General features: G+C 40.6%; 1 protein-coding gene across 1 annotated transcript in view; it reads right to left on the bottom strand.

Moving 5' to 3' along the window:
* The window catches only part of SULF2 (sulfatase 2), a 258,582-nt gene that overhangs the window by 155,529 nt on the left and 78,756 nt on the right, over nucleotides 1–24,297 (bottom strand). Inside the window, exon 2 of the mRNA XM_075011862.1 lies at nucleotides 23,473–23,596. The gene's annotated coding sequence lies outside the window, so the exon portion shown is untranslated. The remainder of the gene's footprint in view (nucleotides 1–23,472; nucleotides 23,597–24,297) is intronic.

Raw genomic sequence — 24,297 nt, 5'->3', positions numbered from 1 at the left:
CATTGACTTTTCAGTGAATAAAAACGGAATATTTAAAATTTGCTAGAAAAATATTATACATTACAAAAAATAGCACTAACATTGCTCATTTAGGAGTGCTGAATTCCACAATGGTAGTGACAAATAACAGCACTAACAGCGGGAGAGCAGCCAAGAATCAGAGCCAAATGTACCACTGATTTCCATTAAAGCTCCCTGTAGAAAGAGAGAGGGAGCCAGGCTCCTAGGGCAGCAGAGGAAACAATCAAAACACAAAATGCAATTCTACTGGAAGCCACATGCAATGGCAAGGTCAGAGGAGTTGTACCTCTGAATCATTTAAAATTAAACCTACCTTAGCTTTCTTTCTAAACAATGCTGCACTACTAAGCAATGATGTTTTTCTTCCCTCTATCAGCATTAGGTCAATAATAAGTACCTCACTGCCCTGCTAAAAAACCCCACTTAATGTTGCTTTATCTCAGAAACTTAAATCTGCTTTATATTTTTTGAGGTCCTGAAAGGCAGACCATAACTTCTACAATGGTGCCAAAGCTTGTAGCTGTTACAAAAGTGAGTCCTACATGCTTCGAATTCCTTATGCTGGAACAGCAATATAAGAATTCACGGCTTCTTTTACTAGCAGCTGTTAGCATTGTAAATAATTTTATTTTGATTGGTGTATTTTGCAGTGCTTTGCATTTGCGCTCTGTGTGATTACGCATGAGCTCAATGGCTGTGGAAATGTCTTCCCTTGAATCCAGTGTAACAATGTTGGGCATGAAAAATATTTACACTGAAATATGAAAGCCTTAGAAGTTGAAATTTCCTCATTCTGTTGCATTTTGTGAAATAAGTCTTATTTCATTAATAAAGTTCAGCAAAATAACTTGTTCACAACTGTATGGTGGGGTTTTCTGTGTTACAAATTTGTCAAAGAAAAAGGTCCGACTTTGGATGGAGATATTTAATAAAGATAATTTTTTGTACTGAAACATGGAAATGTTCATGTACTTTGCATCTACAAAGTGAGTTTTCATTACATTTTGCACTGAAGTCAAAAGTACAATTGCAAAACTCTTCATCTGTTGTCATATTATTAACGCGGGCTGTTCAGTGGGCCTTGTCATCTACAGATGGATATTCCAGTTAGCCTCCCCTTGAAGTTTCCAGTGACAAAAGTGTCTTGTTGCAGTCATATTACTGTCAATAAATGCCATTACTGTCCCAAATCCTAACTTAGAAGCTAATTTACAAAGAACTATAGAAATAATGGTCCATTATAGAATCACCCATCCCACACTGATACACAGCCAAGTTTCTGAGCAAGGAGGGAAAACTTGTTTAAAGAAATAAAAGGCACTGGAAGGACTTGCTGAACATTGGCAGCCCTGCTGGGATGGCTAGCAGCTGAAAATTGGTGATCCTTATCAACATCTCATACCACAACAGCCGTAGTCGCCAACGATGCTCAAACTGGAGAGCATTCAAAACAAAATGAGAGAAATGTCATGCATGGGAAGCTTTGTAAGCTACCTCATCTTGCCCTAAAATAGCCTGAATTTGTTGACCTTTGCAGCACACTGTGTAGCCAACCTACTTATTAATGGATTTGAGGAGGCAGGCAGACAAATGTTGATGGAAAACGGGTATTACTTTGGGCTTGGTTTTATGTGATAGATGACTCCTGACTTCAAGAGATTTCAAGTGAGATGGGAAAATGGATTCACGTCTTGAGAACATTCTTTGCATTAAGTGTTTGAATATTGTTACCAGTCACAGAGAAAACAGAGCTCTGATCTCAGGTAAGAGAAGGTGAAGCTGATTTCCAAATATGGAACTCAAATTCTGCTCCCAGTACATGCCAGTGTAAATATTAAGAAGACCATCAATATCAGTGAACTTGATAACTGATACCAGAAGCCAGTGAATGTTTGGTTACTAACTGTAGGATCTCAAATGATTGAATAGTTTTAAGAATAGAATTTTTACACTTTTATGTGAAGATCCCCTGCCACCTTACCAACTCCAAAAAAACAAATAAAAACCAGACAAATGCAAAGTACAAGTTGATATTGCATCCTTAGTGCTTTGTTACCACTTAATTTGCAGGGAGATTTCAGCTCAGGGGAGACCTGTTATTCCAGAATATTACATGCCACAGAGACATTGTTTTTAAAAACAGGCTTGTGTCTTTCTTGCCTAAGAACAAGGCACAGATAAATATAATACAGAAATGCCAACCATTATAATTTAATTTCATATAGTATTTTGGAATAAAAACAATTGTGTGGTTTTTATCTGCTAAATGGACCAGCCAAGAATTAAGATTAATTTCAAGTTAAGTTCTCAGTAGAAAATGCCTAAGAACAATAAAGAATCAAAATTAGTTATTAATCCATCTGAAAACAGTTGAATTCCATTAGGACCACATTAAAAAAAACAGATGAATCAAAATCTCATCCATATAATTTTTTTCCATTGACGTGGCCTGGTAACCACTTTAGCTAATTGATTTTGTCACTGTATATTCGTTTTGAGCCTAATTCTTTATAACCCAGACAAAAATTGCACAGGATAAAAAGACTGATGGTAAGGACACACTGCAAAAGCCATATTCTCAGTTACCATCTCTGGAAATAAATAAGATCCTGAAAGAAATACTACATGCAATATTTCAATATTTTCCACTTTGGGCCTGTTTTCAATCCTTCTCTAAATGCAGCATCACACGAAATCTGGTACTCTAACAAAGTCCTCTGAACAATGGATGGATCCTCACACAAACATAAAAGGGAAGAAATACAAAGTTTCTCTCATATCCCTGCAAACTCCAATACCTCAGTATTAGTGGCTCATTTGTTTATTTTGGGGGGCAAGGTCTTGTCCTTATCCATTTAAGTGTGAACAAGAGGACAGCAAAGATGAGTCTAAAAAGAATATTTAGCTGGTGCAGAAAGGGGGAAACTAGAGCAAGGATCAATATACAGGTTGTAACTCCCTGATCTGGCAACCTCGGGACCTGAGTGGTTCCAAATGAGGGACTTTCCCAGATCAGGGAGGTCAGGGCTCTGGGCACGCACGAGAGGCTCTCCCTCCTGGCCACCCATCTCCCAGCCTCCAGGCTGCTGGGGGCAGTCTCCACTCAGATACCGGTGGGTTGCCCACCCCGTTCCAGTTCCCCACTGCTTGGGGTGCTGGTGGGTTCCCCACTGGACTCCCCAGCCAGGCTCCCCACCACCGCAAGGCTGACAGTGGGAATCCCTGGCCCAGCTCCCTGCCAGACTCCCCAGCTCCTGCTAGGCTCTCCCACAAGGCTCCTGGCAGGGTTCCTCAGCCCAGCCCAGCCCAGCCCCCAGCTACCATGGGGCTGATAGTGGTGATCCCTGGCCTAGCCCGTTCTGGAGCTCCCATTGGAGATCCCTGCTGGACCATGGATGTTGCCAGATGAGAGGGTTTCAACCTGTATAAATGTTCACCTAGTTTTTGACTGTAAAAGTTAATTGACTGTAAAATTTCCCTTTGTGTTGACTGTAAAAGGAGTGGCCTGTGCTACTTTAACAAGGGCCACTATATTTCCATATGCTAAAGATGGGGCACCTGGTAAAATTACTTGTATTTCAGCAAGTTTAACAGTTATCAATTGTAAATAGATTAAAAAGAAATACTGTGCAGTTGGATTCCTTTTATTTACCTTCTTATCTTTATGGTCTTAGGGTTCACACAGGGACAGAGGTGACACAGACTCCTGTACACCTCTTTTCAGTGCTTTATTTGTTTTAAATAAATAAATAAATAAATAAGTAAAAGAGCCGGTACCCAGACAGTTTCCTGCCCTCTCCCAGGAATCCTGGGGCTGGGGCTGCTGAGATGCCAGTACTCAGTACCAGCAAGTACCAGCACAAAAATAACTCCACTACGTCTTTCACATGGGGGAGGGAAGATGTAACCAAACAATACAACCACCCCTCGCTGGTTCTTTCTACCTCTCATGCCTGGCTGGGCCCCCAAGATTGACCTGTCTCTCTTGGTTACTGGCACTTCATCTTCCTGAAGCAACATGGGGGGCATGCAGTGTCACATTCTCCTCCTCGTTGCTGAGATTTCTACCAGGGTTTACAGCAGAAAATGGGCAGCAGCAGCCTTTCAGTACTGCAGGAGAGAAGGGACAGGAGCTGCTTCCAGCCAGAGGGGAGGAAAAGATAGGGGAAGGACAGCCCTGACCCATGTCTTTGAAGACCTCTTCTCTCCCTCACCCTGCCCTGCTTCCCTGGGGCTGAAAGAAGCTTCTCCCTTTCATCAATCTGCTTTTTTGTTTGTGGACATGCTCTTTCGAAAGAAGTTTTTTCAGAAGAGCTCTTCCGGAAGAACATCTTGCAAAGGATCGCTGTAGTGTAGACATAGCCAAGAAGTTCTAGAGTCCAAGAGCAGCAGCTGTAAAATATAACTAAAAAAAAAAAAAAGGTCACCTAATGGGGCCAGGACATACATGCACTATTTATTTATTTCTCCAATCCTCTATAGCGATATGATGATTTTGCACGTGCACTGCATATTTCATCCCAAAATACTTTGCAGAATCTTCTAAACAAGTTAAAACAAGGATTTCAACCAACAACAAAAGGACTGGTTCACCTCTTTAGCAGCAGACAGCAACATAATATTTTAGGACAAGAAGTAAAGAACATATGTGCCCCTCATGTAATTGCAAGAAGATTTTAGGTAATAGTCCAACTTGGAATTTGGCCTGTTATTACCACTACTTTTATGGAAAGGGCCACTCAAGCTTAAGAATGCATTTTTCATAAGCATGAATTGGAAACATGCTTCACAAAAAAGCATGAGAGCAATAGAAATAGTTTTATGTTTTGTCCAAAAGAGCACTTCTGCCATGTGGAGACACTGATTCCACCAATGAAACACCAGCAGCATTTTATACAGCATCTGCAGGAAAGACTTCCCTCCAAGCATTGATTAGAGCTGGTAAAATAGCTGTGAAATGAAACATTTTTTTAAGTTTCAGTGAAAAAGGTAAGAATAAAGCTGTTCATGAACAATCCTTCCTTCATCCCCCATTTTACATTATTTTAAAACGTTCCTTGTCACTTTAAGCCCCAAAGCACTCATTTCTCCTCCAAACACCAAGAAAAATCAGTCCACAAAACAAGTTAACTGTTCATTATGCTGTGTGTGTAAGACTGTTCAATGCATGTTAGCAGGGTTCTGTGTGATGGAAAGACTGGTGATTAGTATCATCTGCCTTCACACTTTACCAGCACTTAGCACAGGAATCACAGTAACTGGACACGACCATTTGTATCCTGATGGTTCTTAGGGACCTCAGAGATTGGGGCCCCATTGTTGTAAGAGCTGTTTAACCAGTAAGAAAAAAAAAAGAAAAGATTAGAAAGATATAAGATAGGTGCATAACTGGCTGGATAACCATTCTCAGAGAGTAGTTATTAATGGTTCACAGTCACGCTGGAAGGCCATAACAAGTGGGGTTCTGCAGAGATCTGTTTTGGGACCAGTTCTATTCCATATCTTCATCAACAATTTAGATATTGACATACAGAGTATGCTTATTAAGTTTGCAGATGATACTAAGCTGGGAGGGGTTGCAGCTGCTTTGAAGGATTGGCTCATAATTCAGAATGATCTGGACGAATTGGAGAAATGGTCTGAGGTAAACAGCATGAAGTTTAATAAGGACAAATGCAAAGTACCACACTGAGGAAGAAACAATCAGTTTCATACATATAGAATGGGAAGCAAATGTCTAGGAAGGAGTACTGCAGAAAGCGACTTAGGGGTCATAGCGGACAACAAGCTAAATATGAGTCAACAGTGTGATGCTGTTGCCAAAAACAAAGCAAACATGATTCTGGGATGTATTAAGGAGTGTTGTGAGCAAGACATGAGAAGTCATTCTTCCACTCTACTCAGAGCTCATTAGGCCTCAATTGAGATACTGTGTCCAATTCTAACAAAGAGGAAGCCGTGCTAGTCTATACACTATCAAAACAAAAAGCAGTCAAGTAGCACTTTAAAGACTAGCAAAATGGTTTATTAGGTGAGCTTTCGTGGGACAGACCCACTTCTTCAGACCATATCCAGACCAGAACAGACTCAATATTTAAGGCACAGAGAACCAAAAACAGTAAGCAAGGAGGACAAATCAGAAAAAGATAATCAAGGTGAGCAAATCAGAAAGTCCACCACATTTCAAGAAAGATGAGAAATTGGAAAAGGTCCAGAGAAGAGTAACAAGAATGATTAAAGGTCTAGAGAACACGAGCTATAGGGAAGACTGAAAGAACTGGGCTTGTCTAGTTTAGAAAAGAGAAGATTTAGAGGGGACATGATAGCGATTTTCAAGTACCTCAAAGAGGGTTACAAGGAGGAGGGAAAAAATTGTTCTACTTGGCCTCTGAGGATAGGACATGAGCAATGGGCTTAAACTGCAGCAAGGGAGGTTTAGATTAGACATTAGGGAAAACTTCCTAACTGTCAAGGTGGTTAAACACTGGAATAAGTTACCTAGGGATCTTGTGGAATCTCCATTGCTGGAGATATTTAAGAGCAAGTTAGACAGACACCTATCAGGGATGATCTAGAAGGTGTTTGGTCCTGCCAAGAGGTCAGGGAACTGGACTTGACCTCTTGACATCCTTCCAGTTCTACTGTTCTGTGATAAGATCTATGATAAGAAAGTTTGCACTCTAGTTTGGACAGGTGCAGTCTGGCCTGTTAGTTCTATGGGCACACATTAGTGAATCATAACACCATTGCTCCAATTCACAAGTCATCCCTAAACTGGGTTTGTACTCCTTCTCTATTATTCTTACTGGGAGACCCCCCCGGCTTTGTTACCCAGATAGGTTTTTACAAATCCTGCTGCTCTCGCAGAACAAGCACCGAAGGTTGAGATCACATTGTTGTTCATGATAACAATGTCACTGATGTTGCATTTGAACACTTTCAGGGACCAAGAGACCAAACCAGGCCTCTGTGACACCAATATCAGCATCACAGCAGAAACAACATGTACGTGGACACTGATTCTGGCACTGAGAGTTCTGCTGTGCTTTTGGAGTGTGCTTTACAGAACTACTGACCACCCACAAGTGCAGAGGTACACATGATCAGCACTACACTAGGAGGTATACATGATCAGCACTACAGAAAATGGGGTTCACTGTGACTACGACTCACCTACTTTGTTTCAGTTTGTAACCACAGAAGCAACTAACTTCTGTGAAAATGTGCATTTGTAATTTTGAAAACTAGTTTTTATTTTCTGAGAGGAAAAGCAAAAAATTCATAATTCTACTAATATAGCTGTAAGGAACACCACAGAAGACGTATCAGTTACGAGAGATGATTATTTACAGATAAATCATGTAACACCAGGGGAAAAGAGTTTAAATTAGTGTTGCGTAGGAGATCACCCCAGCAAAAAGAGAAGATAAACCAAATGTGTGGATGCCTTGTAACATGTCCAAGTACATCTGTTCACTCTCTGGTTTAGAATCTCAAAACAAAATATTATTTGATGGAAGTTTTACAGCTCACCTCAAACATTCTCATTTGCTGAAATGGGAGTTCCTTGCTACAGAAACAGAAAATATATATAATCTATTGTGCTACTGTTTTCACTGCAGCCTCTTTTAGAGGGGAGATGAGTTCTGAACTTAGGTGATCATTTCTGAATCTTTGCGAAGAGAGAGCTGTGACTACAGACACAGTACACAGTGAACTGTTTGCTTCAGGCCTCTACTTAAAAGTGGTGCCTTCCAGCCAAGTACATAGTACATTTGCAAGGAGGTACGTTTCAACAGCACTGTCAAAAAGAACATCTTTGACACTGACTTTCAATGACACCATGGCAGACGTTTTCAGGTACACATTTTGTTATTTTACGGAAAAATAAGACATCCCCTTCCCCCCGGCACACAACCAGTGCAAATCTTCTCATATCACCTTAAAAAACATCTTGGACCCAAGCCATGCTAACCTCTCCATGCTTCAGGCAGTTCACCGATCCCATTTCATGGCTCATTCAAAAGGAAGATTAGAAGGCTTTTTCCCATTTAATGTATTAAATGGTTTAATTCACCAGAGATTCAAGTCAGCATAATTATCCAAAACCTGCATGTTTCCTATATGATTCACATTTTGTTCATCCTGACTAAATCATGTTGCACTTGCACAGTCACCCAATGGTGCTGCTTCTTTTGTGCTGCAAAGCATGAACCACATATGTAGACACTCAACTTAAATGTTTGATGTCAATTTTCTAGTAAAAATACATTCTAACTCATTTCACAACAAGGCTTCCACAGCAAAATTATGTACACCATATGTGATGGCAGCCTCTATGGGAAGAAAAGTACATTATTCACCAGTAATCTTGCTTCCATGAAACCTTACATCTTAACAGGAACTAAAGAGTTCACAGAGTCAGTAAACATTTTCTCAACAAAAACATCTCCAGAATATAACAGGAACAGTTCAGGACAAGGGAAAAATAATGTGTCCAGTTGAAACCAGCTAGGGAATTTAAGGAGATAGTATAATTAATCTTTTTGGACTCTGGCCACAACAGCCAAGCTAACATCCCTCTTCTAGTGAAGAGAGTCATGGGACTTTAAATGAACACCAACTAGACAAAACATCTTTTAAGAATCTCTTCCTCAAAGAGGCTACTTTCTGCAATATAGTGACCTTAGCACGGAGTTGGGCAGGCCAAGAACTGTTTAGCTTTTGCACTCAACAAGACTGTAGGCTGAGACAAAAATTAACTGGGCCGAGCAATCGGGGGAGTACGTAAACAGTTTACTACTGACTCCTGGCTTTCACTTTACTACTCTTCTTTCCCCTGGTTTTACTGTCTCCATGTTGCATTTTGCAAGCAATTTGATTAATCATATCCAGCGAATTTCTGACATTGATACAAAGTATATAAACTGATTAGCTAATGAACACCATTTACTATGTTTTTGCCTAGAGCTGAGGTTTTGATTTAGCTCTTTTTATGCCCCCCCCCCCGACACAACACCCACGCACGCGAGAGACACAAGACTAGACTAACATATTTTGGAGCATAAACTTTTGTGGGCAAAGATCTGCTTCGTCAGATGGTCTTTGCCCACGAAAGCTAAGGCTCCAAAATATCTGTTAGTCTATAAAGGTGCCACAGGACTTGTTTTTGAAGATACAGACTAACTCAGCTACCTCTCTGATACAGGACTAGGTATAATTTTACTGCCTGCTGAGTAAGCAGAGGTCCATAGCTGCACTGCCTCAAGAGCAGAGAAGAGATGCAACTGTTACTTAGGATATGTCTAGATTACAGGGATTTGTGAACAGAAGTTTGTTTCTTGTGACAAAACTTCTGTCTACAGATCGCATCCAGACCACAAGATACTGTCTTGTTTTTTGGTGTTTTTTTTTAAATTTGCCACCAAAACAATTCAGTTAATTTCCAAGATACAGGCTAGGGAAAAATATACTGTTCTGCCCATGTTAAAAATGGCATAGATCTTTCATTGGAAATCTCCACCGTCCCCATCCTTTGGGCTAGGAGAGATGGAATTTGAGAGGAGATGCCTTTGTCTGGAAATGTGCTTTTGGCCATCCTCATGAATATCTCCTCAAATTTGGCAAAGTTATAAGCCTTAAAAGCTGCAGTTCACACATGCTTAGTAGAGACTTAGCAGCTTCAAATCTCTGAAGATACCATCCTCCCTGCGCACTCCGGAGCTTCTCACAGTATCCCCACAGTGACCGAAACCTCACAACTCCTACATGCAACAGGCTCATGGATTATATTCCTGGAACTGACACCAAGGAGTCTCTCTCAATGACTGCAACCCTGTCAATGCAGTGGAGGAAGCTGTCTTAATTGCAGTGCAGAGAGGACAGTAACTGGATCTGGGGACAGAGGGAAAGGAGGAGTTTGGGACTTTAAAAGGAAAGAGACACTGTAGCACGGCAAGAGGAGAGACCAGCAGGGTTTTTTGGGTGGTGATAGATTGGAAGTCTGACAGCAAGCGTGAGCCTGGGAAGGAAAGAATAGGCTGTGACAAAGAACACAGGGTAGGAAAGAGAAAGAACTAGGACATGGCAAAATGCTGTCTAGCTTTGAGGAAGGGACACCTACATCAGTTTAGTGGTATGGATATGTTACCTTATGGCTCACTAAAATTATCTCCATTTTAAAAAAATATTATGGAAGATGGTCTTAAAACAGATTGGATGCTATCATACTTTGCATTTACAATCATTTAACTGATTTCCTCATTGTCTTGCATCTTGTGTCCTTCAGAATTTAAGCTCTTGAGAGTAGGTACAGTCTTTCACTCTGTACATTGCTACACAATGGGGCATGACTATGGGCCTCAAGGTCCAAAATATAGATAAGAAATAATGTGTAGCTGTGTGAAATGAGCAGAAAATAGAATTCAATGTTGCCATCCTAACTGGACAGCATCTGATACTAGCACAGAGTGCACAAACACCAAAACAAGGTATATGACAGGGATTATTTGTTTTTATGTTTCATTTTGAGTGACTGATTTTTCATGTCTTTCCATTCAATATTTATCTAGGTATTCTTATGATATGAAGTAACAGCGGTAAATCTGTTATCCCAATGAACTAATAGCAAACAGAGTGCAGAAATCTCCCACTGTTCCTAAAAAACCCTCAGTTTGGTGTCAGACAAGTTAAAGAAAACTGTGTTTTATAACAGGGAGATGGACTGAAAGTTTTATAATATGACAGTGAAATGCCAGCTCATAATTTTAATAAGCACAATTACCGCATTATATGTGCTGTCTAGACATAGTGGAACATAATCTACATTTCCTAATGTAAACAATACTTATCACAGGGAACACCATACATAAATTATGGTCCTTTTGCTATCCTGAGATATGCTAAAGCCTGTAACAGGAGGTGATTTCTTTTCTTATGGGGCATAGGCAAGAAAGGCTTGGCTGTTACCTATTTATTTTAAAAATTTACAATGCTTCAGCAGCCCTAGTAACTTAATCTAAATTCAACTGACAATTTGAATTTCCATGAACTTCACAAGGTAAACTGGCATTTGCTTTTTTTGGATGAGAGTTGGGACTCAGTTTACAAGGGAAGCATTTACCACTTTCAATCCAGATAATGATGCACTGCATAAGGCAATTTATATATCCATAACTCTGGTTTCCAACTTGCAAATCTAGAAGACACACATTTTTAAAAAGTCAGTGTGCCAAAAAGCTTAATTGTCCTGAAATGGGTGATTTCAGACTAACTAAATTAAAGCTCTTGAGATTAAACATGTCTTTCCCAGATGAAGTCACAACACAGTGTTGCTGCCTATGAATATCTCTGGGGAGCTGCTTAAATCACCTCCAGGATAGCCCAGAATTGGAATGGTACGAAGGGCCTATAACCAATTCACGTTCTCCCCCTGCAACTGGGCTATGTCTCAGACACAGCAACCACACCCTCTATGCACAGTGCCAGCAGAGCGTTTCTGTCAAATAAATAAAACATAAGTAAAGGTAACTAAAAGTGAAGATTAATAGGCTGATTTTGAGCTGGCTGGAGTCAACAACAGAGCTCTTTGCAGTGGAACAGGATCAGACATTAATCTATAGCTATATATAAGCATCTTTTATTCAAATGTTTAAATGATTTAACATGTTTCCCAGAATGATCCAGCTATATATTTGGATCACTTCTCTCATTGCTGAATTGCAGTCACCTTTTGGATGACAGGTGGTAGCTACAATTGATTTAAAACATAGAATCATAGAAGAGTAGGACTGAAAGGGACCTTGAGAGGCCATCGAGTCCAGCCCCCTGCCCTCATGGCAGGACCAAGCACTTTCTAGACCATCCCTGAAAGCCATCTATCTAACCTCTTCTTAAATATCTCCAGTGATGGAGATTCTACCACCTCCCTTGGCAATTCATTCCAGTGTTTGATCACCCTGACAGTTAGGAACTTTTTCCTAATGTCCAACCTGAACCTCCCCTGCTGCGATTTCAGTCCATTGCCTCTTGTTCTATCCTGTTCTATCCTATCTATCATAATGGGAAAATGAGCAAAATTTCTTTTCCCTGTTGTTTTCCTTGCCATTTCAAGGTCACTGATTTAAAACAGCCTAGCAAAATAACCCAACAGTTCAGGACAAGACATGATGAATACCACATTCAGAGGAAAGTACTGCAGAGTGGAATTTTAGATAGCATCATGTAATCAACCAATTCAAACTGAGACAGGACATTGAGATCCACTCTCTAATGTATGTGAGAAGTGCCAGCATTTCCAATTACTCTACATTGCTAGAGCCATAGGTTAACATGGCATTCCCACAGCTGAATCTGCATAACCACACTCGTCTTTGGCACCAAACATGGTCACAGACAGCACCAGCTGCTGGATCAAAGCCACTTCTTACAGCATCATTGGAGGTCTCCATCACAATACTGGCTGGATCTCAACCTACTTTGCTAATGAAACCTGCATTCCTTACAGCCTCAAAAGGGGTTTGAAGTGGGGTTTCAGTAATGCATAGTTCTTGTACTATTTCTCAGCACACAGGTGAATTTCACCCTAAGAGATTACTCATGTCAGTGAAGTATGGCTTTTCAAAACCATATAAATTGTATTTTGCAGCACTCTCTGAGAAACAAACCCAGCAGCTTGGAAAGCAGAACTGCTAACAAAACAGCATTGTAAATATTTGTTCTTTTGTCTTGCTCCCAGGAAACACTGTACAGTCCTGTGTCTATTGAGCTGACACCACTGATGAACACATATACTACACATGATAAACGAGGTTGAAGATTTTGCTTGTACTGTGCATCACTGGCTGTTATCTACAGAAACTGCAGCTGGTCTAGGACAAGATTAAAAAAAAAAAGGACACTCTCCTTAGAAGATTAATAGTTGTTTTGTGGCAAGGCAAATGTAGATAAACAAATGTAGTGCACACAGTCAACTGTAGATGAGCAAAGGAGGCTAAATCATCTTGGCAATGGAAGGAAGCCAAGGATATTGTAACATTTTTGTAAAAACAACAAAGAATAGTAATTCAGGCAAGCAGATTTTACAGGCAAGAACAGCTTAGTGCTTAAGCATACTTACTCATTTTGTTTATGTTCTTTAACTTTCTTCCAGCATGAAAACATTAGTTTTGTTTGCCTGGAAGAGCTTGAGGACAAAGACCGCTGCTAAGAATTATCAATTTTTATCACAGATGTAGGCAGATTTGAAGACTGAAGTATTTACATTCATCAGCATTGTTAATGTAATTAAAACCAATTATAACCCTCCTCTTACTGCTCAAGTCCTTAAAGATAAACTTTCTTTGATATCATTAAAGACACATAAAGAAGGTGCCTTTTAGTTGAGAGAAAGGTTCCATCTGAGCCTCCATATTCCATCTCCAATATTGCAGCAAGCATGCTACAGATGCAAACAAGAGAACATTTCTCTCTGGACAAGAATATTTCCACAAAGTAAAAGGAACATAAATGACAAAGGCTAAGAAACTTTTTGTGAACTGACTTGGATCAGAAAACTATAACACGAAAAACATTGTTTTCTGCGTAATGGCATCAAAGGCAAACAGATGCATTTAAAATGTACAAGTTGGCTGACTCCATCTTTACACTTCTTGAGCAAAAAGCACCTTCTAAATCAGTTTGTAATTAACTGTGTTGCACTGACTTCCTTTACCTATGATGCCTTTATGCTCTGTAAACTTCAACATTTTTCCCTTATATGCTCTCACACACAAGCTCAGACAAAATGGGTTCTGTTCAGGTTCTAGTTAATCACCCTAAATTCCATTACTAAACCCAAAATGTAAGATAAATCTGTTGCTATGCCTTGCCTGCCAACACTCCCCACCAAGTGATCACAGTACGTTTTATTTCTGATTTTTTAAGGGTTTGTAGCAATGTCGTTCCAATGATCACTAATTTAGGGAAAATCCTAACTCTTAAGCCATGTCTACACGTGCACGCTACTTCGAAGTAGCGGCGCCAAATTCGAAATAGCGCCCGTCACGGCTACACGTGTTGGGCGCTATTTCGAAGTTAACATTGACGTTAGGCGGCGACACGTCGAAATCGCTAACCCCATGAGGGGATGGGAATAGCGCCCTACTTCGACGTTCAACCTCAAAGTAGGGAACATGTAGTCGTTGCGCGTCCCGCAACATCGAAATTGCAGGGTCCTCCATGGTGGCCATCAGCTGAAGGGTTGAGAGACGCTCTCTCCAGCCCCTGCGGGGATCTATGGTCACCGTGTGCAGCAGTCCTTAGCCCAGGGCTTCTGGCTGCTGCTGCTGCAGCTGGGGATCCATGCTGCATGCACAGGGTCTGCAACCAGTTGTCAGCTCTGTGGATCTTGTGCTGTTTAGTGCAAGTGTCTGGGAGGGGCCCTTTAAGGGAGCAGCTTGCTGTTGCCCAGGAAGTGCTAGCCCGCCCTGTGACCCTGTCTGCAGCTGTTCCTAGCACCCTTATTTCAATGTGTGCTACTTTGGCGTGTAGACGTTCCCTCGCAGCGCCTATTTCGATGTAGTGCTGCACAACGTCGACGTTGAACGTCGATGTTGCCATCCCTGGAGGACGTGTAGACGTTATAGCGTGCACGTGTAGACGTAGCCTTAATCTGAAGATTTCAGAAACATATTAGCATGCAATAATAATCTGTGTGACCATGGCTATTTTTAGCTTAAAGTTACGTAAGCATGAATTTTCCCAGTTAAATGTATAATGGGTGCCTCTCTTTCATCTCAGTTTCTAGTAACACAGTAAGAGTGTCTCCCTCCCTCCAACATCTACCCCTCTGTTTCTGAAGTGAATGGTTTCTGACTGTTCCATTTTTCTAGGTCAGTTGTGTGTGTGTGTGTGTGTGTGTCAGTCACACTGGATAGTTTCTGATCTATGGATGATCTAATTGTGCTGATAGCTGTGCTGATAGCTAGTGACTTGCAACTCAAGGCTCAGCAGAAATTCAATCACTGTTAAACTTTTACAGTATTAAGACTGCCTCTTCCTTCATTCCAGATGAGGACATGAAGCTGCATATTTATAAATAACCTTTAAGCACAATAGAGGGTGTAACTTCATTAATCTTCTGGCAAGAGAGTGGTAGCATTCCTTCCCTCCACCCTTGAGTATTACTATTCATAGTAGCATAATATGCAACCATGTCTATAAGAGCCACAAAGCACAAGCACAGTCCATTTGTGATTATTAAATCAAACGTACATGGAAGAGGTTATTATGAAGGAACAACCAGTGCTACCAAAAATGAATTATGTTGATCCATTGACCATGTTGCATTTATTAAAAGCTGACCTGTGAAGTATTTAGGAAACAATTTTTTAAAGGGTTGCACTTTAAAATTAAGGCTTAAGATATGCATCTGGCAAACTCTTCATCTTATGTCAGCAGAATTTGAGGGCACACGTTTACATGAGCCAATTCTAACATATAAGCAAAGGCAAAAGCAATGGCTAGCTGGCATTTTTCTCATGGGTAAAATCATTTCTTGGTTGCTAGGTTTTCATACTCCATGTCCTAATATGTCAATTCCTAAATGTTTGGCTCAGTTCTGTCAGCTTCAATAGGAGTTTTTGGTGCATGAGGATGGTATGACTTGGCTCACTGGGGTAATCTGTGAATGCTTTGTTAGAGGCTTCCTTGAAATCATGCCTCAAATTGCAAATGTTTGTGGACGTATTAAAATGCAAAGTGCTTCACTTAGTGTTAATTAAGATTGCTCTCATCAATAAACTCAACCACAAAATAAAAAATAAGCAGTATAAAGTTAAGGATGAAAAGGATTCACAAAGTCAAGCGCTCTCAAGTTACGAAACGCCAGAATGAACATCACCCATTCACCCATAATTTGGCATCTTTGTGTGTATGCATTTAAGATATGGCTCTTAATTACACACATAAGTGATTACCTGCAAATAGTTTGCTGTACATGACTTGCCCAAAGGAACTTGGTGATAGAGGCAGGTACAGAATTCTAGATTGTGGGAAACGGCATTCAATCAAAAGGCTGTCCCTTTTCTTCCTACCACCCCATATTTCATTTGCTACAGACCTTTCAACTTTGGCAAGAACTGAGGCAGACGTCCTACAGACAAAACCCTATTCTCATTGTGAAGGGCTGTAATTCACCACTCAGTGCCATATTGATCAATATATAAAAGTAATTAAACTGTACTAACACAAAACATGGTGCATTTCCCCCCTGCAACTTCAATTTTACCTCAGCATCTAAATTACTTTCTTTTTATAAACAATTATCGCAAAAAACTGAGTAGGGACTCAGCTTTAATTGCCTGCTTTTTAAAAAAGGTAAATATTCTAAAAGCCACAGCGCCCATTTTTTAAGAAGGCTCTAAACTATATATGTGAAAAAGCTCTATAATTGTATGTCTTATTTCTCCATAACCCTTCAGGAAAATAACAATTAACCATTTGAAAAGGAACAGAATAACTTAACACAGGACAGATCTAAGACCACATCTACCCAACAACAATCTTTTGAAATAGGATCTTCCAGAAGAGATCTTTTGGAAGATCTTCTTTCAAAAGAGTATGTCCACACACAAAATAGCAGACTGAAATATCAACCCGCTCTTTCGATAGACAGTGTCCACACAGCCCCCGCTCTTTTGAAGGAACAGGCCAGGGTTCGAAAAATCTGGCACCATCAGGACTGTTCTTCCCAAAAAAAAAAAAAAAAGGAGGAAAAGGAGGGCAGAGGATATACGGAGAGTCTATACATGCTTTTTTCTGAAAGGAGGCTCTCTTCCTGATCCAGAAAAAGAGGTTTTTTAGAAGAAAAGCCACATTCTTTCAATTTCAGACTGCTTTTTTGTGTGTGAACAACTCCATGTGTTCTTTCAAAAAAGGGCCTGATTTTCCAAAAGAACTTGCTAGTGTAGATGTGGCCTAAAGGAGCACAGCAAGAGTTTATCAAAACAGTCTGATCTCATCACGTCTCCTCTTCTGACCCTTCTTATAATCTTATGGTAGTTTTAGATAAGTCAACTTTCAGCTAAGTCCGTAATTTAAAGGCAGCCGCTGCCATGAGAACCAGGCAACAGTGACTCTCTCCAAATGCGGAAATCACGCGGAAGAAGGAAGCTATGAGTGGTGGACTCTCTCATATAACAATGTTATTGCTCTGCAGCTGATGGGCCAGTAAATGTACACAGAGGTGAACCAGAAAAACTGTTCTTTCAAAAATTCCTAAAAACTCATAATATAAAATACAACAGGGTCTCAATATTCACAAGGGTTCCACGTCAGGAACGCTCATGAATATGGAACCCTCGCAAACGTTGTATTTCACCAATATGTCAGCCCCCCGCTGCTGGCACTCCTGCCCAGAGCTCTGGGGGAAACGGCAGCTGCTGGCGCTCCTGCCTGGGGCCTCGGGGGGTGGGGGGAGAAGCAGCCATTCCAGCCGCTCGTGAATAATTGAATTCACGAACCTTAGGTTTTAGAATATTGAGACCCTACTGTACACACTGGAGGTCATTCCACGTACACATTACATTACTGGCTGGTATTTGGTTCCAGTTCACTGTGGTATATTTACAAAAAAGATTTCTGAAAACCATGAAGCATTGTGATAGGGACCCTGTCAAACAGAGATGCTTATGATTTGAAGGTATGTCTACACTGCAGGGTTTTTCAGAAATAACTTACTTTCATGTTCTAATGTCAAAATAAGTTATTTCTGAAAAGAACGTTCAGACTGCAAGAGCATTTTGAAATTGAGCATTCACACGAGAGAGCTTAATTTCAAAATAAGAGCAAAGATGGGATGCCTCCCTGGAGGCCAATTAAGTCGTAATTACCTCTGCTTAGCACACTCTGAGTCAATTTCAAAATTGAAACCAGGGGTTGGTGAACGTCATTCCCTTTCATGGAGTTATTATTTCAGGTTAAATGCCCTGTTATTCCAGAATAACAAGCTTTGCAGTGTGGATGCATGTTTTTTTTTCCTGGAAAAAAGGTCGTTTTCCACAAAAAACCCAACCCAACCTAAACAAACCAACCAACCAAGCAAACCAACCAACAAACAAAAACCACGTGTAAATGAGCTGTAAGAATGGTCTCACATCTCCAAGACCACTATGGGCTTGTCTACACTTGCCCACAACTTCAAAGTGGGGATGTTAATCAGGGCGACAGGAGATTACTAATGAAGTGCTACAGTAAATACACAGCACTTCATTAAGCTAATTCTCCCCCATGGCAACTTGAAAGCACCGGCATGCATGTAGCTGGAGTAAAAGGACTTTGAAGTAGCGCGGGCTACATGCATGCTGGCATTTTGAAGTTTGACGCTTCGAAGTCGTCCCGGGGGAGAATTAGCCTAATTCAGCACAGGACTTCATTAGTAATCTCCCAGCGCCCTGATTACTATGCCCCCTTTGAAGTTGGAGACAAGTGTAGACCCAGCAGAAATGACAGAAATTCAGTTGCTCCTTTACCAAACAAGCCCTGAGTTCAGGTGCCACATTAGTTTGGTTTCTCCAATACCTAAATGAAATGTATAATGTTATCAGCTACTCCACGGAAATATGCAACCCTGTGCGGGTTGTCAACACCTGACATTTATTGTATTTTATCTGTGGTTGCTTCCCAGTTTGGGATTATAAATTTAGGCAAGGAAAGTGTTGTGTTTTTTTTTTAATCTAGCTTCTGTAATGGTCTTTTCTTGTTTTTGCACTGTTTCACAAAATCACAGAAATTAAAGAAAGGAGGAGATCTATTTGGACCCATCCTACCTGTCTTGGGCTAGTACCACAAGTGACCCTTGCCAACAGAAAACCTTCTCAGTGATGCTATACAAACAGTAATATCATCATCATTTGATAGCATTTCTCTTCTATTTCCTCCAGAACAGGATAAGGGTGAATAGATGGGTGGCAACAAGTGCTGTCTAATGTACATTTCTGGCACCTTTTGCAACCACTTTTTTTGTTTTGTTTTTGCACTACAAGACATATTTTTCAGTTCCAATTTCCACTCCACTAGAGCGTCTAAGACCATAGATTTGTGCCTCTAACAAACTGTATATAATGAACTTGCTTTCAAATACTATTACAATGTTACAAATAAATTATTTGAATTGTGTGTATAAAATGGGAGACAATTTTAAAGAAAATTTCTGGTTAAAAGACATCAAATATACTAAAATATAAAATCCATTACATTTTTCCAGGAACAGACTATTTATTCAATGTGATTTTAACAGCATTATCTATATTAGTGTGCTTTTAACACCCAACTCAGGACAATGAATTATACTGTGAACGTTAATACAAAGGTAACAGATACCATGAGAAAGCAGCCTAGTGAATATACGAACATGCTGAAAACATTAAGATGAATACTGTTGTTTTCAAGTAAGTAGTTGATTAAACTATTGTACTAAACATTGCTTTAAGAAGGTTATTTATTTGCATATTCACTGTTAGGAAATGAGGTTTTAATCCTGGAAGGGAATGAATACGGAATTCAGTGAGAACGTACAGTGCTCAACAGTGTGCAGGGTCAGTCCTTTAATGACTCCTCTTCAAAGGTAGGTTTTGTGGATTTTTTCAACTGTCTGACTACAATGAATTAGAATGTCTGTTAAGTTAGTTTGTAGGTTCCAAAAAAAACCTCCTATGAATAGCCAGTGATGAAAGACAGAAATCAATAAAGGGTTCAAACACACAGAAAGTGTATATATCCATTGTAACAAGCATGTTCTTCATTTTCACCCAAGTCTGAATCAAAACAAGTCCCAGGTCAGGACGTTGCATTCACTTTTTGGTTTAAAGCATGTGACAATTCTCTTCCTGAAGAGACATATTGTACAGCACAGAAATCAGACAGCTTGAAGTAATGAGGAAATGAGACATCTGAAAATGACCCCTGCAAAATGTAACAGGATTTCCTGTCATTCACAATAAAATAATACAGAGGCTAAGCAATCTGATCACCCTAAGTGAAAGCAGAATATTAAAAGTAATAGTATTTTTGCTGGCAGATATTGGTTAATCTACTTCTCAAACAAATCCTCCAAAAAGAGGTTTGGACCAGGTGACATTTTAAAGTTAATACTTGATAAAGACAATTATCTTTCTCAGGATACACAAAATATGTTGATATATGCTATTGTTTAGTTATCTTTCAACACAAGTTACAGCTAAAGTAAATTGGCTACCCATAGTGATACTTCTTCTCTACCCAAAAAATTAGCTATATACTGTGGTTCACTCCAGCCTGAATGTTTTGTGTATTCAGCGACAAATTCCCACACCAGTAATTGTTTATCTCCTAAGCCACTACTAGATCATGAGCATAGCAGAGGACTCTCAACACCTTCCCACATCAAGGCTCTCTTGGGCTGTGTCTACACGTGCCCCAAACTTCGAAATGGCCATGCAAATGGCCATTTCGAAGTTTACTAATGAAGCGCTGAAATACATATTCAGCACTTCATTAGCATGCGGGCGGCAGCGGCGCTTCGAAATTGACGAGCCTTGCCGTCGCGCGGCGCGTCCAGACGGGGCTCCTTTTCGAAAGGGCCCCGCCTACTTCGAAGTCCCCTTATTCCCATGAGCTCATGGGAATAAGGGGACTTCGAAGAAGGTGGCGTCCTTTCGAAAAGGAGCCCCGTCTAGACGCGCCGCGCGGCGGCAAGGCTCATCAATTTCGAAGCGCTGCTGCTGCCCACATGCTAATGAAGCACTGAATATGCATTTCAGTGCTTCATTAGTAAACTTCGAAATGGCCATTTGCATGGCCATTTCGAAGTTTGGGGCACGTGTAGACACAGCCTTGGAGTGTTAGCGCCAGCATATTTGCAGTTTTTATTTATTTTTGACATCTTGCCATACTTGACTTAAACCTTGTACTCCGAGTGGAGCATAGGTCATCTACAACTCTCCTCCACTTCTCTCTTTCTTGAGGCAAAACTTCTGACCTCAGGAGTGCCCCAGCTGTTGTCCTTCAATCTCAGCAGATCTTCCCCATGTTGCCTGAGGCCTTCCTCTTTTGTGTTTTCCTTGTGGGTTCCATTTGAAAACTTGACTGAAAAAGTGGGTCTGTCCCATGAAAGCTCATCGCCTAATAAACCATTTTGTTAGTCTTTGAAGTGCTATGTAACTGCTGTTTTGTTGGACTATGCTGGATGATGGTTTTCTGAGAGTGTGGCCTATTCGTGCCTACTTTCTTCTCTTGATTGGAACATCATGTGGTTCTGGTCCTGTTCTGTTCCAAAGTCTTGCCATTTGATGCAAATGACGTACCTCACACATCTGTATATGAATATCTGTAGCTTGTGATTTGAATACTTTTTAGTACGCCAGGTCTCGCATCCATACAAGAGCACTCTCTTCACATGTGTGCTGAAGATCAACAGTTTTATCTTTGCAGATGTTACCTGTGAACTTCATATGAGATGAAGAGTCTTGAATGCAGCTGTTGGTTTCCCTATCCTGGCATTGATACCTTTGTCCATTCCTCCGTTTCTGCCCATAATACTCCTCAAGTAGGTGAACTGCTCCACATCTTCCAGGTCATCATGTACCAGTTTGGTGGTGGTGTCGGACTGGTTGATCCTCATGGTCTTGGTCTTTTCCTTGTTAATGCTGAGTCCAGTTATTGAGGCAGTTTTGTCTAGTGTTGCAACCTTTTCTTCCATGCTTTCATGTTGGTGTGTAAGGATGGTGACATTGTTTGCAAAATCAATATCCTCTAGCTCTTTGAAAAGTGTTCACTGAACAGTGCCCCATCTGTTTGCCTGTTCATAACCCAGTTCATTGTGACCAAGTACAGGAAAGACGACAACAGGCACCCTTGTCGTTCTCTGGAGAGTATGCTGAACTCTTATCCAAAAGCTTACTCGTAGCCAAAATTAGAGTTTTTCACAGTTCTCCATTGCTAATAGATTTATTCATGGCTAGGAGGAATGTGTTATCCACTTTCCAGTTCATACAAGTGTAGAAGAATTTCCAGTTCAACAAACAAACAAACTTGGAAATCCTTTGCTCCAATTGAACTTCAGCTATGAGGGCAAAATAGGAGATACAATATACAATAGGCAGATGTGTGTATTTTTATCTTTGGTATTTGTGGCAGACTTGTTGGTTCTATATCATTTGTATACACTGAAATGATTAATAAACAAACTGATGAGTAGTTTACTCACATGAGTAATCTTGTAAATTTCATCAAGACAATTCATCTGTGTGACAGAGTTTCACATGGAACCTTCTGCTTCCTTACAGAGAAGACAACCTGGCCAGGAAACAATCATTGCTCTCCTTAGAGGTCCAAAGACCACCTCCTACTCTGACTGACACCATTGACAAAACCTGGGCTGCCTTTAATGGTACAAAGTCCATCCCTGACCCATGAAGAGAGGGAATCAAGGAATAGGAAGCTGAGCCTGAATATTTGGGTACATCATGGCACAGACTCTTCAAATGGAAACCCCATCACCTGAGACATTTAAAGATCCAGAACACTTGACAAAGCACTGGGAAAATATACTAAAATAAGGGGTAATTGAAACATGAGCAAGTTAATGGCCTCTGAGGATAGAACAAGAAGCAATGGGCTTAAACTGCAGCAAGTGAGGTTTAGGTTGGACATTAGGAAAAAGTTCCTAACTGTCAGGGTGCACAAACACTGGAATAAATTGCCTAGGGAGGTTGTGGAATCTCCATTTCTGGAGATATTTAAGAACAGGTTAGATAGATGTCTATAAGGGATGGTCTAGACAGTACTTGGTCCTGCCATGAGGGCAGGAGGCTGGACTCGATGACCCCTCGAGGTCCCTTCCAGTCCTAGGATTCTATGATTCAGTGACTTAACTGGTGTTTTCAGTCTTTAATTTCTATTATAGTCTTACTCTTTCCAGGTATCTCCTACAGCCAGGATCAGCCCTCCAGTGCAGCCATGAAAGGAGGCCAGCAGCCACTTTCAGAAGAGAGATCTACTACTTCACAACACACTGGACTAGTGAACCTTCTTATTTTTTCCATCCATGGGCGGAATAAGTTTTCTTATGCACACCAAGACATGGGCAGATACGCACCACCAATAGAAACACATGCTTCCCACTGTGGGTGGCTGTGAACGCTCCCTAATTAGCTAGGCAGCACGTGAATCTCTCCTAGGTGGCTGACCAAATGCTGTCAGGTAAAAGCAGAATTATCAGTGGTATGGTAAAGTGCCATATTCTAAATCCCAAAGAACACATTTTACTGAACCTGTTATTTTTGCTGTCAGTCCCAACACTAACTTCTTAACCCCACCTCACTCAAAATACTTCTGAGCCACACTGCATGCTGTGATAAGGCAAAGCAAACATTCCCTAACACAGAGGACCACTTGTCTTTTTCATCAGGGACAGCTTTGGTTGTCTTTACCTACCCTCAGTTCATCACTCAGGAAAGAAGTACCCTCCAGTGGCTTGGCTGGCATGCAGGTGGGAAAAGACACAGGTCTGAACTTCTGCTTCCAGCCTGAGGTAGGAGTTCAATGTGGAAGGTAGAGCCTGAAAAGGAAAAACCACGAAGTGTGTTAAATCCAGAATATAAAAGTCGAAGCACAAAGTTTGCAGATTTCGGGTACTCATTATCTAATCAGGGAAAATATAACTAACACAGTGGGAAAAGAGAACATAAATTGCATGCATTTGCATTCATTTGTTCTGGAATGTAAAAGGTGGTCTGCTACTCAGGACCAAAGTTTTTGAAAGACTTGCTGGCCACAGCATTAATTCCTGGTAACTTTCATGAAAGAGTTTTGCTCAACCCACCAGTAATTTCAGCAAATGCAAATTCAAGTGTATTGCTAAAAGCTCTTCTCTGTATTAGCCCACATATTTAAAACTAGTACTATTTTTTGTATTATATTTCTGTGACTGCCCTCAGACATAGACCTTGAGAAAATGGTAACATTCTTGGCTGCCTCTAGTTTGTCACAAAGGTCGAAAGGCATGACAACAGAATGGTCTCTCTTTCAAATATATAATTATCCCTCTGTAGCATCCAATCACCCAACTAAACTGTTTAGCTGGTCTTTTAGAGTTATTTACACTTCAGACTGGACCTTAACCAGACAGGTTTCCACTGTTAAATCAGGAACCACCTTACACTCATGCGCACAAGTTACCATCTGCATTCTGATAGCTCTGCTGAGATTTAAAGCTTATGGAATAAACTTTGCATGGAGATACAATTTGATTCAAATAAA

Source organism: Carettochelys insculpta, chromosome 17, assembly GCF_033958435.1.
Source record: "Carettochelys insculpta isolate YL-2023 chromosome 17, ASM3395843v1, whole genome shotgun sequence".
NCBI lineage: Eukaryota > Metazoa > Chordata > Testudines > Carettochelyidae > Carettochelys > Carettochelys insculpta.
Note: the sequence above shows the minus strand (reverse complement) of the source record. Positions and strands in the feature narration are given on the sequence as shown.